This window comes from Anas platyrhynchos, chromosome 21, assembly GCF_047663525.1.
Source record: "Anas platyrhynchos isolate ZD024472 breed Pekin duck chromosome 21, IASCAAS_PekinDuck_T2T, whole genome shotgun sequence".
NCBI classification, from domain to species: Eukaryota; Metazoa; Chordata; class Aves; order Anseriformes; family Anatidae; genus Anas; species Anas platyrhynchos.
Window position 1 is genome coordinate 4701270 of NC_092607.1, and position 25021 is coordinate 4726290.

General features: G+C 51.1%; 1 long non-coding RNA gene across 1 annotated transcript; it reads left to right on the plus strand.

Annotated features, from left to right (window-relative positions):
• Positions 1–373: 373 nt before the first annotated feature.
• On the plus strand, positions 374–2830 carry LOC139999248 (uncharacterized). Its single transcript, XR_011804577.1, has 2 exons — positions 374–1230; positions 2048–2830. It is a non-coding gene; the product is annotated as an uncharacterized lncRNA (long non-coding RNA).
• Positions 2831–25021: the final 22191 nt, after the last annotated feature.

A 25021-nucleotide genomic window follows, 5' to 3' on the forward strand; every position in this document is an offset into this window, starting at 1 on the left:
GGCAGTGCCATCAGCATTCATCAGCAAACATCTTCTTTCCCCCAGATAATTCTCTTTGGATACCAGTAAATAAATAAATCAACAAGAAAAAAATAAAAAACAAACACAATGTGGAGGTATCTGAGTTACCAGGCAGAGCTTGCTTAGCATTTAAACTGGTTCTGCAACACGCCATTTGATAGATGCTGCTGGGAATTTGGGGCACCACAGCAACAGAGTGAATTTTCAGCTCACCCCCAAAGGCTGGCTGCCTGGATTCCTCTGCTGGCAGGCCCCGTGAGGAATTACCAGTGCCGGCTCAGACGTGCCAGCTGAACACCGCTTGCTCTCAAGTGCCACAGACATCGCGACATCGCCTGTGCCCATTCTGGGGAAGGGCACCTGCCCTATCGTGATTTATTCACTTCCTATAGGCCTCGGATGGAGACATGGAGTATATTCGCTGACTGTAGCGCAGTGTGCCCAGCGAGGATGCTGTCATCTGGTGGCACAAAGGAAGACGTTCTCACATGCTTGTTCTGTCCACCCATCACCGTAACGAGATGCCGTCCAACAGCAAACAACGTGACAGGCCTGGTCTTACAACAGACATATCAGAGCCCTATGTCTCCATCCAGGAATAAAGCACGGAGATAGCTGCTGTAAGTTGAGTGCTGCAGAACAAAAGCCTGAATTCAAAAAATACTTCTAAGTGCCAGAACCCAGCTGCAGAAAACCAGCAGACGACCAGGAAGGACACCCTGGGATCAGCTATGCCTAAGGCTTGGCTCAGCCCCACTTAAGCTCTAAGGCTGTAACAGAGCTGAAGACCTCATACTTGCAAATATTGCTTTTCTTTTTTATTTCCATGAGCAGTAAGAAACATAAGAATTATAGTCCATAATAACACCTGTACTTTTCTCTCAAACAGCTAATAAATAAGCCCATGAACAATCTTGCATCTACTGAAAATCCTCCCAGAGCTGCAGAGTGTTTGTGGCTGCCAGAGCAGTGCTGCTGCCTGGGGAAGGGAGCCAGGAGCCCCTAGCTCAGGGCAGGAACAACCTCACCAACCAGGCACGGTCCTGCACCAGGGGTAGCAGGGTGGCAATGGAAACGGGTCCTACCGATACATCAGCTCCAAAGCCAACCAAAGAAAGCCAAGAACCAGCTCAAGAACATATCTGGGGAAGACTCACCTCCAAGACAGAGGAACCCCAGGTTAAATGGACTGTCTGGTGGGGGTCCCAGGTAAGGCTCATCAGGGTAATTAAAGGTAAATAAGGGTAATAAGAGTAAATAAGGGTAATTAAGGCACTCCCTGGCTTTGACATCCACAGTTTTTGTTACTGGTGATCCATCCAGAATAGTGAAGGTCATTTGAGTATCAGAAGCCGAACTGAGTTTGCAAGGCTTACTGAGAGAAAATATATTTCTTAATCCAAAAACTAATCAAAGTTTGTTCTGAAATAACATCAATTCCTTCATCAAACCTTGGCTGGGCAGGCAGTAAAGCAGCAGGAACAGAATGAACTTACTGCAGACAACGGTGACTCCAGGTCTGAGTTCTGAAAGGCAGAAACATCAGTGAGGAATGTATTACCATATGTTTAGGAGAGGTTTCAATAGCACCAATCAAGGCATTACCGCCGCTATCGGGACAAATCCAAGTGCATTAAAGCTGTTAGACAGCTCCTGTCTACCAGTCCTGGCAGTGCATTCGATCCGAGGAGCAAGGGACATCTGTGAATCAGAACTGCTTCCAGGTTCCCAGGCACAGGAGCTACCTAGAAGTGCTGAGAGCTGCTTTCTGTTTGTTCAAAGCAAGGGAGGAGAATTTTAAAGAAGGAATAGCAATTTAGGCTTGACTTTATGCTGTGGCCACCTAAATGCCTGCAAATTCACTGCATTTTGAAAGCACAGTGATGGCAGAGGTAGCAGTGCCTAATGGAGGGAGCGTAGGCCTGTGGTTTGGATGACTGATCTCTGTACTCACCGCTGCCAAGTGATTTCCAATGCTTTTTTTCTGTCCTTTTTTTTTTTTTTTTTTTTTTTTTTTTAAATTCAGCTGTACACTGGGACTGAAGTGCTTTGAGATCTACATATCAGGTACCGAGGAGGAACATCTCCATCATCCAGATCACGGCTGTGCACCTTTCTCCACTCTCCATCCCTCTGCCAGCCTCGTCTCCCTCTCCAGGCACAGTCCGAGCCCCTTGTGCCTGTGCAGCTTCTCAGCACCACTTCCTCCAAACTCCCTGGGGGAGCCCTGCCCTTTACGTTAGTTATGTCTCTCAATGCTCCTTTTGTGTGCTCTTTCCAGGCTCACACCCTGGTAAAAAACAGGGGTCTCTTTTACCATACCTGTGGTACCAGCTGTGCTCCAGTCCTTTCTTGCAACCTGCCACTACAGAGGGTTTTGAGCTGCGTGCCCTCAGCATCCTCCCTTAGCTTTGGCGTCATCTACCCCACATTTGCCTCTCATAGCAGGGGCCTGCCTAATTTGTGTACTGCAGGGCTCCTTGATTTCTGGCTGGTCCAAAGCTTCCTAAACCAAAAACCTCTGCCTTAAAAGTGAGATGAAATGTATTGGCAGCTGGAATTCAGATGGACAGTTAAAGCTGCAATGCCCTCCAGATGCCTGGAGGAAACAGTTTGCTTTGGTTGCTTGTTTCAGGGAAATAAGCAGTCAAACTGGAAAATGTTAGTCTGTAAGTGTTCTTCATCAGTCAGTGTGGACAGAGCGATCCTTGGGAGAAACAGAGGAGTGAGGAAAAGCAAGGAGGAAGACTTCTGCCATGCTGTAAATAAGTTGAGAGTCAACTGAGAACAAATAAACTCAAAGATTTACTACCTCCAGAGTAGCCCGTCTGTGTCTGCACTAGTGGAAGTGGTTAATTGATTGTTTTCCCAGTGGAGCAGGCTCTGACTGATTGAACCATGGAAAGCTCTGATAGATTTTTCCTGCTTTCTCTTTCTCTTCCAGCTAGTCACGTAGCTTATATTTTTGTCGTGTGTCTTAGGTGTCTGGGTCAGCCTGGGAGATTATTTTTCATGTATTGGGGTAGGAGGATATGCTGCCTCCTTGTCCCCCTTGTACTCCTCTACTGTTCTGCATATGCCTGTTTGGGAAAAAAAAAAAAAAAAAGAAAAAAACCCTCCCTGCTTTCTTTATAGTGCTCTCTCTGCCCTGTCTTGTTCAAAAGGGTTCCTGTGCTCGGAGCTCACAGTGGGGAGACAAACCCTGCTAGTGAGAACACGTCACATGCATAAATCTGCTCAGGACAAACAGCCCTAAGAGTAAGGAGGGCTGAGGAACTCCCTGCCTTGTCCTGCCCTTTCCTTTCCCAGGGCAAAGCCATTGCTGGTGCCTGGGCAGTGTGTGATCAGCGGTATGCAAAGGGCTCTGGCTCCCAAAAGCAGATGCAAAATGGATCACCCTGCTCTCCGGGGCTGTGACTGCTTCCCCCACCTGATGTGAGCTCCTCCTGGTCTTCCTGAGCAGCCTGGAGGGTAGGAGAGGAGATCGTGGGGAGTATGGGGACACAGAAACAGGGACTAAACCCAGCAGAACGGCCTGGCATTGCCACCTCCTGTCTGGTGGCACTGCATCGACGTGGGATGACGCTGAGAGATACTGACTCACGGGCAATTACACCGAGTACCACGGCTAGGCTGGATTTGGTTATTGTGCGTTTGTGTAACAATTCTCATTTTAACTTATCTGTTATTCTTCATTATTTGTGCTGAGAGGATATTGAAGACTGATGCCCCTGAGCCAGGCACAGTATAAATACATGGTGAAAGACTTTTTCTTCCCCAGGTGCTCACTGTCTACATAGTCTAGACAAAAACCAGAAGGCAGTATATTTTTTCTTATACGGTGCAGGGTATAAAGCATGGGAGTTTTACTTGGTTTGCCCAAGACCACAAGGAAAAGCTCTGCTGGAGCAGGGAATTGAATGCAGATTTCCTGCTTTGATCTCAAGCCTACCTTCATCTTTCCACTAATATAAACATTCTGATTTTCTGGCCTCAGCAAAATTACACTGTCCATGGGAAATTCTGCACATTGCCCAAGCAGCCAGACAGGCTTTTACAGCATCCTTTGCTGGCTGGGATCCAGGCGAGCCGAGAGTGCTCTGGTTTTGTGATAGCCCATCGACATCCCTGCCTTGCTGTGGCACAGCAAACGGTGCCGCCAGGAGCTAGCCAGCACAGCACGCTGTGTGCAGGGACCAGTTCACATTGCACTGCCCTTCTTTAAACCCCCAGCCCCACCTAGAAGCAGATTTGTTTACAGTCTTGCTGCTCTTCCACCCTTCTCTCCTAATATCCTGTCTTAGTCATCTCTCTCTCTTTAGCTATCAAAACCAAGCCCACAAAGGTGCTAAACCAGTGGTGAGACAGAGCTGGGAGGGTGAGTAATGCGACGCTGAGCCATCAGCCTTAGGTCCCACGTTCCCTCTCCTTGCTATCCCTGCCTCTTCTCACATTTGTCTAGCCAGCCTTCTCCCAGGGGTTAGGAAAACTCGAGGCTTCACACTGGATTCTGCACTGTTATTACTGTTGGCATCTGCTAAATCCAGGCATCTTCAGGCCGTCCAGTGGCTTCCACCCCTTTGGAGCTGGAGTGTGTGAATGGGTTGGCTACTGCCGTGGGACATGATTGAGCTGACCATCTTCTGCTTCGCCGTGCCTTCCCAAATGTTATTTGCTGGGTTTGTTTGGTTGTTGTTTTGTCTGCCTGTTTGCTTTATTTTACTTTGTTTTGTTTTGTTTAGGCAGCAAGGATGGAGAATGATGTTAAATCAGGCTGTTTCTTTTCTGAACAGCTCACTGTGGGCCCAGACTGATGAAGTGCATGTAGTCCTCATTTGCAGACACGTGCTGTCTGTTGCGACACTCAGCAACAAGCAAAAGGAAAGAAGAAATATCTACATTGAGAAAATACTGCTAGGAGCAGGTACTTACGTATCTACTGCCCAGATTTATCATCAACACAAGGGGCTGTGCTATTCCCCAGCTCTCCAGGCTCGGAAATGCTAGGCACAGTGAGGAGAAGCTTGGCAGAGCTGGGAGAAAGAGAATAGGAGATCAAAAGCAAGAAGACCAAAAATGCTGAGCTGCAAGAGGCACAAAGGGAGAAGGAAAAGACTGGAGAGTTTAACTAGTCAAAAGAAGTTGTGCAGCCATGGCAAAGTTCAAGACAGATAGAAAGAAATGGATTTGCAGCACATCCCTTGGCCAGGAGCAAACCTGGGACACTAAGTAGGAGCTGACATACTGGAACAGCCCATCTAGCTCCTTTTGAAAGCTTCATAAGAGGAAAACCAGCCTGGAAACCGGATCAACAATCGTTAAGTGCCCGTGTATTAAGGTAGCAGGCTGACTGGCCACAAATAAGAGAGCTGTGGCTCATGCAGATGTCTGTCTGTCCTCCATCTGTGTCAAAACAAAGAGGCTGCTTCTGAAAATCTGAACCACGGTGTCTGTGCTGTACAAAGCATCCTACGGAGCAGACATTTTGTGGCAAATATCGTGAGAGTTTGGGAGAGGGGGGTTAGCAGATTGTGGCTGAATGAAAGCAAGGAATTGTGCAGACACACTGCTTCCTTCCCTCCCTTCATTCATACCCGCTCGTGGCTTTGGCATTGTCACAAGCGGAGGCGATGCTGGGAATGACAGGTGGAATTTAGTGCATTTGAATTTTAATCAGCAATTATTGTAAAACACAATAATGCTTCAACTGGTGGGTAATTTAGCTCCAATTCCAAAAATATAGACTCATCCACTCTGGCTGTAAATTTCCAACCTCTTTCCTCCAAGCAAACTAGCATATAGAAATGTATGAGTGATAACCAAGCAAAGTAATGATGGCTGGAGAATTAAGATGGCTCAGAGCTATGAAGACAAATTACATAGCAATAGTATGGCACCCATCCCAAGTCATGCTTAGAAAGATTCAGGCTTTACTTCTCTCACCGGCTTTAAAAGGAGTGCGGTTGCACCCCATTCCCCTGTGCACACACGTAGGCATATGTTTGTGTGTGTGAAAGGCAAATACATGTTTAAATCCAGTTGAAACATCAAAATTCAGTGCCAAGACTGCGAAGCTCTTCTACGTGTGCAACTAGCAATTTCCTACGTGCAGGAAAACAGGAAGCTTCTCAGCCTTCCAGTATTAGCTTCTAAGCCTGAAAGTGTGAACCTGAGGTTTCTGGTTAGGATGAGCCGGCCCCAGGCACTGGGGTTTGGTAGCCCTCAGCACAGGACTCCTCCAGCCATGGCAGTGGGGCCAGCCCATGCCTTGGGCATCCTGAGGCACCGGGCCAGCTTGAAGTGGCTTGGCTAGCAGCAGCCCCCTGGCCAGGAGCCCAGCAAACCCAGGTGATGAGGCCACAGGAGCTCTGTGCAGCACCAAATTGAGGGCTTCTCCATGCTCCCTGGGGGCTAGCTGGGAGCTGATTTGCTTGGGCAGCTCTGCGGCATAAACACCCTCTTAAAGTAGGTACCTGTAAGGAGCTCGGTGGATGGTAATTTAATTTAGATTTAATGTTATGAGCTGGGTCCTTTGGTTGCTGGAACAAATAACCAGGTGGACGAAGTGCTGCTCGCTGCAGCACGCCTCACCTCGGCATTTCTGCTCCCTCCGTGGGGGCCGCATGTTGGGCATCGTGGGCATGGCTGAAGTCGTTGGCTGTGGGACTGCCACGCACCCGTTCCCAGCCTGGTTTGGGTAATACAGCTTTTAAATGAGACTGCTGAGTCTGTAATAAGAAGAGGACAGAAATAATCCCGTGTGTGACTTCCCACAGATGGGCTTTAGTACTTGTAAAAGTTGTAGCAAATGAATTTGCTCCGGGCTTTGGATAGACGGCGACAGATTTATAGAATGAGAGGTGATGCAACACAGCAGCTACTGCAAAGCTGCATTTGGAAGGCGCAGTCACTACAAACTCTTGAGGACAGCTCGCTCCAAATGTCACCATCTTGCTCCGGCACCTGTGCTGAGGCTGGACTCGGCGAGCAGCCAGGGAGGGCTCTGTGTCCTGCAGCGTGTGGCATCTGGGCGACACCCTGGAAGCCGAGGAGGAAAGGCAAAAACGCTTTTCCTTCACCTCGAAAGCCAGCAACAGTTTGGCAAAAGGGGGTTGCATTTTCATGGCTCGCTGCCTTAAAGGCTGCTTTCGCCCTTTTTCTTCTTTTGCTTTGCCTTTTCCCTTCCTCCTTCCTTCAGGCTGTGATAACTGCTCCAAAATGATGAAAAGGACCCGCTTGTCTGTAGGTACCGACGGGGCTAAATTTGTTACACATTATGCACATTTTTCACGACGCAGCATTTTTTGCTGAAGTTGATAGGAACGATGTTACATAAGAAACCCTTAGCAGACTGTTTATAGCAGACTACCCAAGACAAATAACTCGAAGCTGTGACTCAAACTATGTAACTACAACCCGAAGGTCAGCCTAACCAACTGATAGCACAAGTTTTATCGTAATGCCCTAAAACATTGCATCACCTTAAAAATAAGCAGAGAGCTCAGTAACATGCTGGAGCCTTCACCAGCAAGTTCACATTTAGCTTCACAACTCTTTTCTCTTCTGACATAACCTGTCCTAAAACCAAAAATAATGTGCTGTACCTTTCAAAGTGCCTCATCTCTATGTGCCATCAGCAGACTGCTTTTCCGAGTGCTCCAACTCCTTTCTTAGGTCTCTAACTATAGGGAACTGCAGGAGGGGATTTGAGGGACTGGGAAGAGCATGTCTTGCAAAAGTTTAAATTTAAAGGAGCATAATCTAAAGCACACTGCAAGCGTATCTTGGGAATTTATTTTTATGTTGATTGCTTTAGTGGTTCCAGAGCTATTGTATTTCTTATCATCTGTCTGTGAAGATACATTGGTTCCTGGTAGTGCCAGTAAAACCACAGATAATGTTTTCATGTTTTTACTGAGCTTATATTTTGCACGAAGTACTTGAATATATCACTCCACTTCCTATCTCGCTGATCTCATTTTTATTCCCCTCTTCACATTTAATTTCAATGTTTTTTTTTTACGTTTGCACGCTCGTCAAATCATTCACCTTTGTCAATCTTCTTGAGTGCAGCACTGCCAACGTTACTAATGCAATTCCTGCTGGGTTTCACACTTCTTGCTAGGCAGAAATCTTCAAGTTCATCCAAATTGCTTCCAGTCTTCAAAATATTAGCCCCACTCCTTCAAATACTCAGTGAAAGTACCATGAAAACAGTTTACCAGATTTTTTAATTTTGCTGCCAAAAGGACTCCCTCAGTCCCAAGCTCAATTATTAAGGAGCTGATCGTTATTGTCTCAAAACCTGTCTCAACTGTTGTTTTTTTTTCACCCTGTTGTCACAGGCCAGGACAGCAGCATGTTCAATTTCCTTGTCTCTGGTGGAAAACATCTTCAGTTTGCTTTTGACAAAATGGAGTTGCAGCAGGGATTCAGAATTGCTGAAAAACTGTTTTAATAAAATAGCACACTTGTCATATGAGAGAAAATATGGTTCTAATGTGTCTTCGAGGTCGATAAATCTGCTGCTGGCTGGCTGTGGAGATAACTACCTTGTCTTACAAGGCCCAGGAATTGCTTGCAGTTTATTTCAATAGCATTGTGGAGGATGGAGAAATATGGAAAGAAGCTAACATCACTGATTGTGTATCTGCACATAAGGAACCAGCTCGTCTTTGGATCCACCGGGAACTGGATGGACCATAAATACCCATTAGGGACATTCAGATTTAGGTTTTTCTTCAGTGTTACAAATGCCTCACTTGTTTCTTTCCCTCCTGCCTATCTAAAATGCACTTCAAAGGAGGCAGTAGTAGTTTTGTTTGTCCAGCAGCATCTGCCCAAGCCCTGCTCTGCACTGGTAACGAGCTCCTCAGCCTTTGTTCCAGCTCCGTGGGAGCTCCAGTGGCTCAAGCCCACTGCCATTTCTCCCAGACAAAGCACCCGATTAAACTTGTGTGTGTCGTCAGCATAAATGTCAGCTCCCATGGCGATTGGAGCAGTTGCTTATTTTTGCTTTTCGAGGCTAAACGCACGTGGTGCTGGAGCCCTGGACACTCTGGAGGAGGTGCTGCCCCACGCGCCCCTCTCTCAGACCCTGCAGGCTCCTGCCCAGCTTGACCGTGCTGCTGCTGCCAGCACACACCCAGCAGTGAAGTGCTGACACTCCAAGAGATGAGATGTTCGGGTAACCGGAGGCCGGGTTTAAGCACTGATTCCCTAAAACTCTCCTGTTGCAGCAGGGCCTGCACACCCCGCATGCACGGGGAGCCAAAGGGATGCTCGGAGCAGCACTGCCAACCACAGCACAATCTGGAAACTGGACCCATCTCCAAAAGACTTTGATTCCTTAATTTGCTTTCTGCTTGATTTAGCTATTTTCTGAAACAATTTCAGCAGTGAAAAGCCTTTTCAGAATAGAACAGGAAGGTTTTCTTTCTCCTGAAAACGCTGAAACAAGATGTTTCAATGCTGCCAGACCTTTTTGTTTGGTTGGTTCCTTTCAAAACAAAATTCCAGAGAAATGCAGTCAGTTTTGTGAAAGTGCTTTGATTAGGATGGCTCTGTGTGTTCTGGCTTAAATATTTTTTCTGCCTATCTCTAATTCTCAGTTCAGGAAAAGCGGGGGGAAGGCAGAGCAGATGTCACCCAGTGTGTTGGAGGACCGGAGATCTGGCACCCACCTAGCAAACAGCCTTCAGAAGGGTGGGAACACGGAGTGGGCGCATCGGCGGCTCGGGGAAGGACACGGTAATGAAGATGAAGAGCCATGGATGAGTCCTGCCAAGCTCTGGTACCATACCAGCCTCTGTTTCTGCCTCTCCCAGTGACCTCAGGCAGATGTCCGTGGCCCGGTGATGCACCCGTAATGAGGGAACAACAGAGTGCCCCCTCTGATCACATCTGCTCAGACTTCGGGCTTTTTTAGGCCGTGGCAGCCTTATGCATTGTTATTTTGGACAGCATTTTGGCCAACGCAGCCCTCTTCCAGGCTGTGGGCTCTCTGCTGTGTGCAAAGCGAGGACAGTAACTGGACCTGTGTGTCTGTGCTAAGGCAGGCGGCAGCAGGAGAATTTCAATGCAGCTTCCAGCATCCTGCAGACACAGAAAGAAATCCAGGCTTTGCAAAGTCAAATAGAAGCAGTTTCATCCTCCTGGGAGCTGCAAAATAGGTTAGGATGCCAAAAATAACCTGCTACTAGTTATAGATGCTCCAGCTCCTTTACCAAGACACGAAAACTTCAGCAGGCTTTGCTACAAGACACTTGTTCCTTCTCCAGTGTCACCGTGACCTTCTGCAGTTTCCCCACCCCAGCCCTACCCGAATTACAGACAAACCCATCCTGGCATTCACTGCTTTATTCTGCCTCCTGTGCCATGCTGCAAGGCTTTCTCAGGGAGCCTCTCCCCGTTCTGGAAATGGCTGGGTTTCTTCGGCTGCCTGCCCATGCCTGCTCTCCCCCCCGAACGAGCAGAAGCGTTCGTCCAAGCAGTGAGCTGTGAGCAAACCGGGTGAGTGGATCCCCCCCGCTCCCCCCCCAGCAAACTCATCTGCATGGAAACCTTGTTCCATGCTCGCTCTGTCAGGAAATGGAGATGGATGCAGGCTTCCAGATTTCAGAAACGCCTCAGTGAAGGAGGAGCTTCCCATGGGGGTCTCTGTTCCTGTTGATTTATACAGGCACGTGCAGCCCCAGCTGGCCTGGGGTGTTTAAGGTTTCACAGAGCACCCCCAGAGCAGCAAACCAAGCCCAGTTTGGGCTCGGCACCCCAAAGAGAGTCACGGCCCAGGGATTTTTCTGAGGGAGATTATCTAAACCACAAATAAAGCTGATAAATTCCTGGTCTAGAGACCATTCTGCCAGAGAAAGGCAAAATAGAGGGGCAATTTGAGGGGCCTCACCTTGCGGGTCATCCAAGTGCCCGTGTGTTCTGGTGCTGTGGGTGCCAGGGTGAAGCTGGGGCCACCCACGGGTGCCATTTCCAAGCCCAGCACCTCTCGCCCTGTGCCCAGCCCTGGCAGCAGCAGCCTCCTGGGCTGAAGGTGTGATTCCCAAGCCCTGACACGTGTCCCTCTGTCCCTGGACGTGTCCCTGTCCCTGCGCAGGAGCCCCTGCCCCGTGATCCAGGGCTGGGAATAACGCCCCTGTCCTGCGCTGCTGGGCTGGGGTGGGAGGGGAGGCAGCAAAGAGGGTCACTGGAACAAAGGGAGATAAACAAAGGATAATCTGTCAGGCAACAATTCATCATTTAAAGCCAAAGCAAAGAAACAATTTCCCAGCGAGCCCAGCACGGAGCAGATGGGCTGAACCACTCCGTCAGCAAGCAGGTGTCCCGGGGCTCAGAAAACCCATCCATGCGTGGCCGCGGGGCGATTATCCTGCATGGCTCAGGTATTTCCAAGCGTGGACAGCCAAATCCCTCGCTGCTGCCGCCGCTGTTATTGATTTATTTATTTCATGTAACATTTGCAGACAGGACCAGCGACATCTCGGGAGGATGCCTGCAGTGGTACAGCCGCTGCCTGAGGAACAGATGCTTTCCTGGCAAATCATTTCCATTTGGGAGGCCTCACGTCAGAAGAGCAAACCTGGGTCATTCACGAGTTGTCTGAATGGGGAAGAAGCCAGAGAAGGGACTAGAGGGAGGTCGGGGCTGTGGGAGAAGGAGCTGGCCCTGGGCAGACAGCTCTGTGCAGGGGTGTCAGAGGTTCAGCAGCTGCACGGCCCTGCAGATCCAGCACGAAGGCATCTTCCCCTCCTCCACAGAGGGGTTTCAGGCAGGTCGGTGCCGGAGGGCAGCCTTCGGGGCCCAGAAACCTCGGTGAGGAGGAGAGCTCGGGCTGCCCAGAGGCTGCTGCCGTCACCCCAGCCCTCGCTCTGCCGTCAAAGGCCTCCGACAAACCTTGCTGTCTGTCAGCAAGCAGGCGCTGACAGCTTGCAAGGCACACAGTGCTCCTCGCCCAGCGTGCTCCTCTTCTTTCCCTTTTTAAGCACGCAGATTGAAATTTTAAATTGCTGCTCCACTAATGGCCTCTGGAGCGACCGAACCTCCCCGTGGCCTCCAGCAGGCAGCAGGGGGGGCAGGGGCACAGCGCAGGCGGTGCAGCCGCTGATGCCGGCTGTGAGCGGGGCTGGAGCCTTCTCCTTCTCCATCCTGAGCCGTGCTGGATCCCAGGACGTGTAATATTTGCTTGAACATGTCAGCAAATCCCCCCTGCGCTACAGGAGGTCACCTTCCCTAATCTTCGATGTCCAGTTGCATAACCGAGATAGTGAACAAATCGCTTCAATTTAATCTTTCTTCCTTTCCATCTCAAGCATGGAGAATCAATTCCTGGGCAAGCACAGCTTCAGCACGGGGCTGGGCACACACGCTGGGCACATCAACCTCCAGAGAGCCCTCAAAACCACCAAGAGAAATGAACAACAAGGGTTTTACTGCCCATTGCTGCACCTCATCCTGTCCAACAGCCCTCTAGGCCAGGGCTTTCAATGTCTTCAGCAGAGGCCTGCCCCGCAGCTTCCTGGAGCTCTGGCTCAGATCAAGTAGGACAAATAACAACATCTCATCGGGGTAATTCAGCAGCCAAACACGCCAGCCGCCTCTTGTCCGAGGATGGAGTCAGCTCCTTTCTCCCTGCCACAGCTTCTCCCTGTCCCTGTAGGCCCCTTGCCTGCTGCTTAAAAACATAGCTTGTAAGGTCTGCAGAGTGCTAGACTGCCTCAAAAAGCAGAAATGCCCCGGAAATGTTGGGTCTTGGCTCTACCAGCCGAGGGGAGGCTCCATCAGGAGCCCGCTCCTCGTGTGGGCTGGGTGAAGAGCTGAGCTCAGCCAGAGCAAGGTCTGAGTGCAAGTGGCAGGAAAATTGCTCCATGACCTCCAAATCAGCAGTGCCCGGAGGCAAGAAGAGCAGGAGGGAAGGACAACAGCGGCTGGGTGGGCAGGAGCACATCCTGCTCTCCGCAGGGCTGTGGGGAGGCACCAACCCTCTGCCCCTGGAGGCAGCCGGGGGGCAGGGGCTGCTCCCACCCCTGGAGCATCTTCTGCAGATGAATTAAAAGCGTTAGCCTCAAATCTCCTAATTTACCCCGACTTTTTCTCTTTAAGAGTATTGATGGTGGGAGCCATCTGGACTGGAGCATTTATTAGCTTAGAATAATTCAACCGCTTTGCTAATCCCATCCCGAGCCTGCAGCCCCCCGGGGCCAGCTGGGGCTCTGCAGCAGCCCAGCTCTGCTCCCTGCACGAGGAGTGGGACAAACCTCACATGGAGCTGTGATGTGTTTTTGAAGCCCTGCACCTTTACACACCCATACGCACACATGACGGATTAGGACCACTTTCAGATCTCTTTGGCATCCCCAGCTCTCTTAGTAGGAAGCCAGAGGGTGCCAAATCCCATGGGAACCCCACTGGCAAGAGAGGATTGTGGTGGGTCACAAAGAAGGGGACACAAACCTCCCTGTGCCCTAGCAGGGGCAGAGCTTGGCAGCCCCCGATGGCTCGGCCACCCCACATCAGGGGCCCTTCAGCCCCCCAGGAGCTGAGCAAGCAGGGCTGCCCTTCAGCTCCCGTGGCAAAGCCAAGACTGAGCCCTCATTACCCTCACTGATTAAACTGCCCTCTGTCGAGGGAAACCAACTTGCCAGCAAATTTCCTTCTGCTCAGCGAGCAGCACTGCATGCTCCACAGCCTGGTGCCCTCAGGGACAGCCTGGATGGGGCCCCCAGCCCCGGGGGGCCGCACGCTTTGCCCCGCTGCCCTGGCCCTGCTCCCAGCGCCCCGCGCAGGCACGGCGAGCGCCTCGCCCCCTCCTCTCCTCTGCCAGAGAAAGAGCAGGGACCACGTGAGTGAGATCATCCGCTCCGAAATTACTCACGCCGAATTAATCACCCAGCACCGCAGCAGGAGTGAGCCGGGGTCGCTGGGGGCTGAGCGGGGAGGGGAGCCCGGCCACCAGGGAGGGCAGGGCAGGGGCTCGCTGGTCTCCCTCTGCTGCGGAGCTGGTGCTCAGGGCATCTTTTCCATCCCGGGAGGGTTTGGGGAAGCAGCTCGATGCTGCGTCCCTGCAGCGCTGGTGCTGCGGTTTGGGGAAGCAGCGTGGCACCGAGCTGCTGTGCTGGGGGAGAAGCCCTGTCCAGGCTGCTCAGCCAGCTCTCCGCACAGCTGCGATTAAGTTACGGCTCATAGAGGAGCGCGGATGCCAGAAAACATCAAATTGCTTCCCTCTGTCACCATAAATTAAAGCCCTCATCCTGCTTTCTCCAGCAAGAAGCCAGCCCTGGTCTCACTGCTCTGCTGCTGGCTGTGTCTCCATGCCAGCAGGACCCAGCGAGGCAGAAGGGCACTGCATGTGCTGGGCTGTGGGCACAGCCTGCTGCACCCCGGGGCACAGAGCGGGGCCGGGTGGCACCAGAGCTGCAGCTGAATGCGGGGAGAGGGGCCCCGGGGTGGCCTCCCCACCTGGAGGGCGAGTCCTGGGCCGTGGCCCACAGGGTGCTGGAGGCACCCGCCAACAGCGAGCGGCAGGTGAGTGTCTGAGGGAGGAGTTCTGAAAAAGGGGCAGCTGCTGGCTAGGGCTGACCTCACGCCGTGCTTCCTCAACACATTTTGGGGGGCTTTGTGCTAGGTGCAGATCCGCGTGGTCCCAGGATGTACGGGGCTGGCTGGGCACAAGCCCACGTTAGGCGTTCAGCATCACTCGAGCTTTTTGGAGCTGTGTTGGGTGCCAGGATGAGCGGCTCCCGCTTGGCACCTTCCCTCCTGCTGTAGCGCCGGGAGCCAACCCGGCTGCTCCCGGACACGCTCTGCTGGCCTGACAGAAAGAGCCCTCAGCCCGGCTCGGTCTGCGGTGGCAGGTGACAGCCACGGGTGACAAGGGGGCAGCCTCACAGCACGGTGTTACCCCACGCTGCTGCAAAGCCATCAACCACGTCCCGCTGCTGCTGCAGCCGTCCGGGCCCAGGCAGAACAGGAGGGGATGGGGTTGGGTCCCTTGGGGTCCAACAGAGCAGGGAGTTTGGGCCCCGGAGCGAACACGTCTGTGGTGGGGCAGTGCTGAGGCCAGCTCCAAACAGAGCTGCTGGGATGCTCGGCCCCGTGCAGCCCAGCGGGAGCGCATGCAGAAAGGGGGGTTCCCAATGAGGGGTGCAGGTACCTGCTCAGGGCTCCCTTTGGCTTCTGGGAATACCGGGGGAGTCAGATATTTGTCTCTCCTTTTGAAGCTTTTTGGAAAATTGCGTGCCTTAATGAAACATTTGTATGTGAGCTGTAAGTAGTCGGCAGCTCAGAGAGGATCCAAATCCATTTTTTTGTTCATGTTTTGCCTGTTCCAGAGAAGATGCAACATTTTTCTGGATTTATGCCCATCGTAAAACCAAGATCCTGTCCCAAAACAGCCATAATAAGGTATGGCTGAAAATATAGAGACTTAATAAAAACTTATGCAGTAATTTGGCTCTTAATCCCAAACGCAATCTCTCCCCTCAAATAATTGCAGTCCCCGCGAGATTAAATTCTCTCTACATATTGTTTGTAAGTCGGATACCTTCCATCAAGCTCAGAAGGGTTTTATCTTCTTAAGGCATGGCTCTGTAATTGCACATCTGATTCAGCCTGTGATGCAAGGAGCTCCCAAGGAAGCTTTTGCAAAGATTCCTCCATGCCTGACGATGTTGCGTGACGCTGGGGTGTGGTTTGAGCACCGCACGGTGCTCACAGTGCATGAGGCCGATGGTGTCTAAAGGCAGGAGGAGGCTGCGCTCCTGTTCTCATTTCACCACTTAGCAGCAGGTCCCAGAAAAAAACCAGGACATCTGCAGACTGTTCCCTAAATGCCTGCTTCAGAAAAGAAGGGGGATCTGCTCCTCGGGCCTAAAAGCTTAGGATAAAGCAGAAGCAGCCGTCCTCCCCTCTGCCCCCTGTGCCCCAGGGCTTCACTTTCTTCCAGTAATTAGCAAAATCCCAATTCACGATGGAGAGCTGAATGAGAGCTGGTGCAGTGCCAGGGGACGTGCAGCAATCCCCTGCTCCCTGCATCCCCCCAGGAAGGGACGAGTCCCCTGTCCCTCTCCACCAGCCTGGCCCGCAGCCCCTCGGGGCATCGCGTCCCTGCAGACTGGTGCTGTGATGCTGTGTGCCTGCAGGAGATGCCCCACGCAGCCAGCACAGCATGGAAATGGCTGTAGGAGAAGCCCTGCAGTGGAAACTCCGTCCTAATTCCTTGTCTGGAGCAGGAGATTTTGTCCGGGTCAGAAGGAGATGCTCTAACGTGGGCTCTTCTCAAAACAGCTGCTGGAGAGCAACGGGAACTGAGAAAATAGCACCGAGGAAATGCCCCCAGCTGCACTGCACGTCGCTTGGAGAAGGAGGAGTGGTCACTGCAAAGTAGCAGTGAGGCTGTGTGTGCCCAGCCGAAGCTCTCCAAAATGCCACTGCCCCCTGGCTTGCTGGAGAAACGCCCTGAAAACTGTGCCTGCGCCCTGCTCACTCAGCAAAACGTCACAGCCGGGTTATATTTAAGTCCTCGGCTCGAATATCGTTGTCGTAGCCTCCCCTGCAATCTGCCTGGGCAGTGTCATCATTAATAGTGCCCTTGCTCGGGCTACAGGAGGAACATGTGATAGCTCAGCTAGCTATAAATCACGACAGAGTTTCCATCTGGCCCAGCGTCTATTTATACCTCGCCAGCCCCAATTAACTTTCAAAGTTGGGGCTGGTGGTTAAGTAGAAAAATGGTTCTTAGAGAGCAATGGGACGCACGGCGATAGGAGAGGGCCCATGGGAGGCTCAGGGCTCAGAGCTGAGGTCGGTGCCTGGGTCCCAACACGTCCCCGATGCCAGCAGAGCTCCCGTGTCTCAGCCAGGGCCATCGGCTCCACTGGGACAGGAGGGTTTTCGTCAGGCTCAGGAGCACCAAGCAGAAGCAGCTCCTGGCAAAGCACCTTGGTCTCCTCCAAGAGGAAGCCCGGTCCGCTGGCCCTGTATGATCAGCAAGGGCAGCCTGGCACAAGCCCCAGGAGGGGCACATCCTGGGCACAGGACGGTTCCTCAGGAGGAGCACAGGTCAGGAGGGCTGGCTCGGTGTGACACAGCCCCTCAAGGACTCCAGCACCGCCTCCCTCAGGAAGGAGACTTTTTTTGGGGTAGATGGGAAAAGCTACAGGCAGTGTAACTCACCCTGCACTGCAGGAGTGTCCTGTGAAGCTCACCCAGCCCTCGGGCAGGAAGGAGTCAGTTTTGTCACCGGGCTTGAGCTCACCTCCCAGCCTCTTTACGAGCCCTGGGGCTCTGTGCCTTCTGCTTGGCAGTGCGCACAAACGCAATATGGCACGAGCATCACCAGCTGAACTTGATCCCAGTTTGCAGAAGGTCAGGTAAGGGGCAATCGTACAGCTGCCAGCTCCTCCTGTCTGGCTTCTGCCACCTGCAGCACGGCCCCAGGGGTGCTGAAATTGCCCCAGCGCTACCAGGCTGCAGCTGACTGCTGTAACACACCAGAGCACACGAGCTGTACCTTAAAGCCTCGCTTTTCTCACTGGGAAGGAGCCCACCAAGTCAGCGTTCAGTAAGAGTCATCCCTTGCAGCCTCTGAATTTGAGCTGGGTGGTAGACCGCTGCCTGGTAGCTTGGGGATGGTGACCGAGGCCTGGCAGCAGCAGCAGCCCTGTCGCAGCCTCTCTCAGCCTTCAGCCTCCCACGCGATGGCAGAATTGTGCTCCGAGAGCGAGACCCGCCTGGGGCTGCTGTTTTCTCCCCCAGGTCCCAAGGGGCTTCCTCATCCCAGTGTCTGCAGACTGTGCTGGCTGCCAGCACTGCTGCGTGGAGATGTTTGACTCCCCGGGGCTGAGCCCAGGGCACGGCCACCTCCACATTTCACATTTCACATTTCACGTGCCCCTGCGGCAGGGAGGGAGCAAGGTGTGTGTAATTCTGGCCGTGCTGTGAATTAAGGACAGGCTGTGTCCTGCAGGTGTTCCCCGGGGGGTATCCGGGCCTGGGAGATGCTCCGGGTGCTGTGCTCGCTGTGACGCTGTGCTCGGGACCCTGTGTGGGGGGGTGTGGTCACCAACCCCCCCTTCGGGGCTGACTTCCAGCCCTGCTCTGCCGAGCAGCCCCGCAGCAGGGTGGCAGATGGCGTGCGTGTGATGGCGAGGCAGCACCGCGTCACCGGCTCCCCGAGGCTCTGCCAGGCTTCCCAGCAGCAGCAGCCCACTGCTGGGAGCTCAGCCTGCTGGCAGGAGCAGCCCTCTGCCTCTGACGAGCGCTCCTCCATCGCTGGCACCGAGCGCTGCGCCTTTGCCTCCTTGCTGTGTGGTGGGGACGAGCCACGCAGCTGAACCAGGAGCGCTGCTTGTCCCTGCCCGTCTGGGCCACCTCCATCTGCTGCATCACGCCCAGCTGGCAGCGCCCGTTCTCTGCGCCAAGGAACGTTTTATGCCCGTGGTTCTGGAAGAAAAGCGGCACAAGCGATCCGTAACCGGGGGGCAGATCTGGCCGATGGTGATGGTCATGGCGGCATCACAGCTTCTGATTTCTCTTGTCATGTAGATACATGTGCAGAGGAGACCACAGAGGCACGGCCGTATGAAAGAGAAGTGGGCATCAAAGGACCACGTTACGAAGGGTGATGAGAACTGTCCTTTGAAGACCAGGGCCACCCGGCAGCCTGGGCTCTCTGAGCTCAGCTGCTCAAAGAGCCCGCTCTGCCCAGTGTCCCGCTGCCATCTGCTCCCACCATCGGAGCTGCTGCAGCAAGAATTGGCATTGCCAGGCCTTGGGGATGTGGCTGCCAACACGCTGCCCTCTCCTATCGCGGGTACTGCCCATGCCCAGGCCGTGCCACGAAGTGCTGCAGGACGTGCCCATCCTGCTGTGCCAGCTTGGCTGCTGTCCTGCCCGCCACGGGGCTCCCCTGGGACCGAGGTGTGACACGGCAGCTCCGTGGGGTCACTGTGCTTTGTTAGTGCTGCCAAAAGTCCTGTCCGGCAGCTCCTGCAGAAAAACCGCAGAAGAGCAGGGCCACAGCACACCCCGCTCCCCTCCCCGCTGCTTGTAGATGGTACCAGGGCACCCCGCCGAGCCTGTGCCTGCCCTCCTGGGTGCTGAGGGCTCTGTCACCAGCTGGAAGGTTCCAGCACTGCCTGGGAAAAAGGCTTTGGTCCTCCACCGGTAGCTCTGGCTGCAGAAACGAGCTCTCAGCGCTCTTTCATCAGACTAAATGAGAGCCACATTTCAGAGCAGGGCCTATTTGCAGCACAGGCTAGGAGCTGTCAGAGATGCCCATGATGGGATTTGATTGAATCCGTTTCCCGGGGGGATAGGGTATGGTGCCCTGACAGTGGCATGGATTGGCACTATTCCTACATAGAGGTCATTGCATTAAGATTTCATGAGAGCCCACACTGTTAAAAATGGTGCTGAGCTCATTTCCCTCACTGGGCAGTGATTTATCTCACGGGCTTCATGAAACGAGTAAGCTAAAAATGTCACCCAGTGCCACTGGGGTGTGAGGAAGGTGGAAGGGAGGGGAGAAGGATATGATGGATTTTCCTAACAAGGAAAGCATTATGAAACAGCTTCCTCCTGATGTTCTCATTAGCCCTCTCTCATTCATCCTCAGGACCTGCCACGCACAAATGACAGCACCCAGCTTGCACCAGAACTGGAGCAGATGCCCCCACGCGCCCTTCTGCCTCCAAACCCCATTTTTACCTCACCCTGCTTAGTGCCTGACATATCCCAGAGGAGGGAGGCAAGAGATCAGAGCACTGCAAGAACCCTGTGCTACCACATCCAGCCTTATCTCCTGAAACTCTCCTTATCTTCTGGCAGGAATAGTTGGGAAGAGGCAAGTGGTGGCATGGCAGTGGCTAAGACACAAACCTTCCTCCCTCCTCACCCAGCACAATGTGTGGTTTACAAAAATAATGTCCCAGATTAATCTGCCTTCCTTTCTGTCTGTGGGGAGGTTGCAGACTCCTCTGCTTCATTCTTTCTTTGAATCTAATCAAGATCTTTTTTTTCAGGAGTCCTTACTCCCAGGAACGAATGCCAAAGATTTTGCTTTGTTGCTTAGTTGTGACTGATGGTGAATCACACGAAATCGCTCCTGTTCCCTTACTGGGTACGCTGGCTGGTTCCCGGTACGTGTGACTGTGTTACGACTCTGGCAGAGAAGAAATAGCAACCGAATGGCAAGTGAGCCTGGGAGAGCGAGGACAGAGGAGGTGTCACCGGGTAAGTCACAGGACCTCGGCCTTCCAAGCGTGGGCATTGGGATGTTGGAAGGTGCATGTCTCTAAAACCTTTGGTGGGAAGGACCTGGAAAGCTTGAACCACGTTCTGTTTCTTTCCTGTTCTTAACTTCCTCCCGTGTCACATCCACAAAACCTTCTGAACAACAAGACAGAGCAATTAAATGAAGGCAGAAGCAGCGTGCACAAAGCCGTGGGTATGTGGCTCCGTTTCTGAGATAGCTTCATTCCTTGATACACTTAGGTTTGCAAAATGTTTATGAATGCATTTATGGTGGCTTTGTTATCCATTCACATCTCAAACTCACCCAGCTTGAGGAGCCACCCCCTGCTATTTTCGTTTCAGCAATTTCTTTGCTGCTGTTGCTTCTTTATTAAGGGCTTTTTTGCCTTCCAAGGTGGCTGGCATTAACACGGGTAATTAGATAATGTTCTGGCAATGCAAAGGTAAATGCATTAACACTTTCCCATATACTTTCCTGGCCTTTGGCAGACCTGTGAGTATTCAATAAATGAATCAGGTCTTAAATAAAGTTTTGCAGAGACAGGCAGATCTTTAATATGAATAGGGAAGTCTCAGCTGGGATTTTCAAGACAGCCTCAGGATGTTATGGGCCCCATGCCTTATTCCTGCAGGATTCACCTTGGACAAAAGTGTAAAGGAGTCAAAAATAAATCAATGCTCCTAATGTCCTTTGCCCAGAGAGGCTGTGCAGTCTCCTTCTCTGGCAATATTCAAAACCCACTTGGATGCCATCCTGCTCAATGTGCTCCAGGTGATCCTGCTTGGCAGGGGGGTTGGACTCCATGATCTTCAGAGGTCCCTTCCAACCTTGTCCATTCTGTGATTCCGTGATTCTCTGTTCTTCTGAACCTGGAAAGTCTCAGACCCGCTGTAACACCCGTCCAGAGATCTGGTGATGGTTGGTGGCTTTCTGGGAATTTAAGCAGAAAATCAGCGATGTCTTCTCTTCAGCTGCCAATGCAACAAAAGAGAGTGGCTATTCCTTTCCATCCCTAAAGATGCTTTATTAGCTTTTGGAAAGAGTACATCTCAACCAAGGGGAATGCCAGGCTTCCAGGAGAAATCATACAGCTCCGAAAGGGGCAGTCTTTTCACATTTTATGTTTGTGTTTGCATTGCTCAGAAAAGTAACCTGGGGAATAGCTGAAAGCACAGCCCGCGTCCCAGCCACCTCCACGCAGAAGCCTCTGGGCAGCCTGGTGGGTGTCTCCCACAGCGCATCCAGGACCGCAGACACAGACTAACAGCACATTAAACTCCTGGCTGTCTTGTGTTGTCTCTCTCTGCTGGGTTGTAATTTTCTGTCTGTACAAACATGAGAAAGACAGTCAGTTTTCTGTGATTCTTACCTGGGAATGTGTCAGCATGATCCTGCTGAAGAAACTCTGTTGGAGAATCATCAGACCTGCTCTCCTCCGGCTCATGATGTTAAGCTTCATTAGAAGATGGGTGTGAAAGATGATTTATTTGGAGAGTTTCTCATGAAGTCAAAGGGCAATTTAAGTTGTTTTTTGAAAAGCACAAGTGAATCTGCAAAAAGCTGTTCTGCACAGAAGACAAACCCCAGGCTACCTCAGTTGTCCCATGGTTCCTCTCACCAAGAGGTTGACATGAAGAAACTTTTGGTCACAGCATCCTTCCATCTGTGCCTGGGATAAAAATAGGGTCTGCATTTGGAAAACATACCCTGGTTTCCAAATGCTTGTAACTAGATACAACTCAGTGCTAAAGTGAATCTTGGTTTTGGATTCTCTTTCTTGCTTTGCCAGATCTGACTCTTCCAGTTCAGCAGAGAAATTACGTTTTGCTTTGTAAATACCCACAGACACAAGCTCAGATTTTCCTGCAAGGCTCTACCTGCTTTGTGAAGGAATAGATCAGTTCTAGGAATGTACTGAATTTGGTTCCTCAAATTTCATGCAGATCGGAGTAATGAAATGTCCTTAGCTTGCCCTTGGGAGCGATGCTACCTTCGTGATAACAAAACGGTTCTTTAATATGGAAATAGCAGGTGGCAGGAGGAAAAACAGACTTTAATTTTCAGAGAAACCGACGGAACAATTCCAGGAAAAGTGGAGTCGTGGAGCTAGGCTGGAGTAGTTTGCAGTTTTAATCTGCAAAAATATTCTACTTTTGCCATGATGGATGTGAGAGTGGGTGTCACCCCACGCCCTCCGCCTGTATCAGTTTAATCAGCACACCTCATATACAAGAGCTTGCTTCCTGATAGCACTGGAGTATAAACATGAATTGGAAAGAAATCTTGTCTAGGTTGTTGGGGAAAGCTCTGGAAAGCCCATCCCAAAACTGCATTCTGAACTTCTGGGATGGGAAAGCAATTACGAGCACTGAATATATGAAATAATCCTCAGTGCCAGTCTCAGACAAACCTGCCCTTGCAGCTCTCAGTGTTGTGACTTATTAATCCTTTTATCAGCCCTGTGCCATCCTCAGAGTTATTTCCCAGCTCTGACCATTAGTAGCCATCTCCTTGGAAGCTCCTGTGGATTGTTAAACTGGTGATGTTCTAGTGGTAGGTGTTTATTAAGGAAAAGACATCTTCAACCGCAAGCCAGAATAAAGATCAAAAATCCAGTTGGAGACATGCTGCTTCAGAGCTCTCACCATGAGTTCACTGAGAACAATTAAGTTTTTGAGAGTCATTTGCATGGGGAGGTGGAGGAACAATCACCTCTTCTTCTGCAGTTGATACATCAAACAACAGAACCAAAGATCTTGGGCAGAAATGGGAGGAGGGAGATCACTGTCCTATTTAGAAGGGGATAAAGCTCCACCCTATGCTGTAAATTCTTTTTTGAAAGTCAGGGTTTGCACAGGATGAAAGCTAAAAAATCCATGCACTTATTAACATTATAAAGAACCTCTCCAGTGCTCTAGGCAGCTAATGTTATTCTTTAAGCTTCAGGTTTTTAGGCCTCCAGACAGTCCTTACTTAAAAAGAGCACAACAAACATCAAAAGCCCAGGGTGAGCTTTGACGTATGGCCTGAGCCAGACACATGGAGCCACAAGAGCTGCCATCCCGCAGAGTCTTCGAGCTGCCATCCTGCAGAAACGTCCAGCTCCACCAAAGGAGCTCCACCGTGCCATGAGCTAGGGGGACGTTTCTTTGATGTGGGCCATAGGGAGCCCAGGCTTGTACAAGTTGGTCTTATCAGACCCCAAGGGTTGGTCCCATCAGGCCCCAAAGGTTGGTCCCATCATGCATTAAAGGTTGGTCTTATCAGACCCCAAACGTTGGTCCCATCAGGCCCCAACATTGAACTCATCAGGCCCCAAAAGGACCTCCTCCTGCCTAGGGGAGCCTTCTCCTTGGGGTGAAACACCATCCAAAATCAAACAGACCTGGCCCTGACCACAACACGGAGCTATGGGCTCTCCTAGCTGCTTTTCTAACAGAACCCATGCTTCAGAGGCAGCTGGAGGAGGGCTGCTGGTGAGCAGGCCGGAGCCATGGGCAGCCAGGCCTAGGGCCTGATGCTGGCCTGGGACACAGCACATGGATGGAAACACTGAGAGGAAAAACATGAGAAATCAAGAACTGGAACAGTATTTGTACTGCCTAAAGATCAGACTTTCCTATCAAGTGAACACTTGCCCTTCAGTCTCAAAACATCAAGACATCTGCCTTTTTTTAGGGCTTGTCAGAAACAGCTAATAAATACGGACCAGGGCTGGGACGTTACTTCTCCAGCCCTCTCCAGCCCTGCTTGGAAGCTGGGTGTCCTTGAGCTGGCAGCTTTGAAGACTTTGCTGTTTGTTCCTTGGCTTGATATTTTTAGCCATTACCTGGCATCAGATGTGCACAGCAACTCTACAGGTCTCAACAGCTCCAAAATTTACAGCAATATATTCTCTTCCATTTATGTTTGTTTTCTGCACTGCCACTACTCATGAGCAGAACATAAATTACCTGAGTTTGATTCATGACCTAGAGTTCAGAGCACTTCCCCAGAAATAGCATTCTCTGTTTGGGACACTACTGCCAAGATTGCATTCCTGGAGCTGAATTCCTATCCCGTCCAAGACAGTTATTCTACCCATATTTCCCATCATTCTATTTTATACTATTTAGGTCATTTATATTTTCTTGCTCTCACAGTCGCTTGCTATATGTTGCTCTGTCTCTTTGCAGTTATGCTCTTACCTGTGTTCTGTAAAGTCACCTTCAGACCTTCAAACAACTTCAAATTCAAATGGCCATTTTGACCTCAGTCCAAATTGCATTTAATAGAAATCTGTACTAAACCACTTGCATTCCTTGGACAGAAGGAAGAACTGAAAGATGCCCAAAGAAAGTATTATTTAGTCTAGTATTTAACTAGCAGGGACCACGAGAAAAACCTTCTGCTCTTTGCTTTAAATGTCACTATAATATAAAGTTACTGACAATGCTAATAATTCTATCCTATGCAAGATGTTTATCCCCGATCCCAGTTTAGGTTCAGTCCACTCAGAAGTACTAGTATCTTCTGCAAATTTAATTCCAACTAATCTAATTCCAGTTTTAACTTTGTCACAGCTGTTCACAATGTCACAAGCAGTTCATGTACAGAGAGAAAACACAAGACAGACGTGAAATGTAGAAATTCTTCCCTTGGGGCTTTTTTCTTTCCTATTGCAGAAGTATCTGTCTGAAAAGACACTGATTGTCATCCCTTTCTGTCTTCAGTGTTGCTTCCTTACTAGGTTCCTTT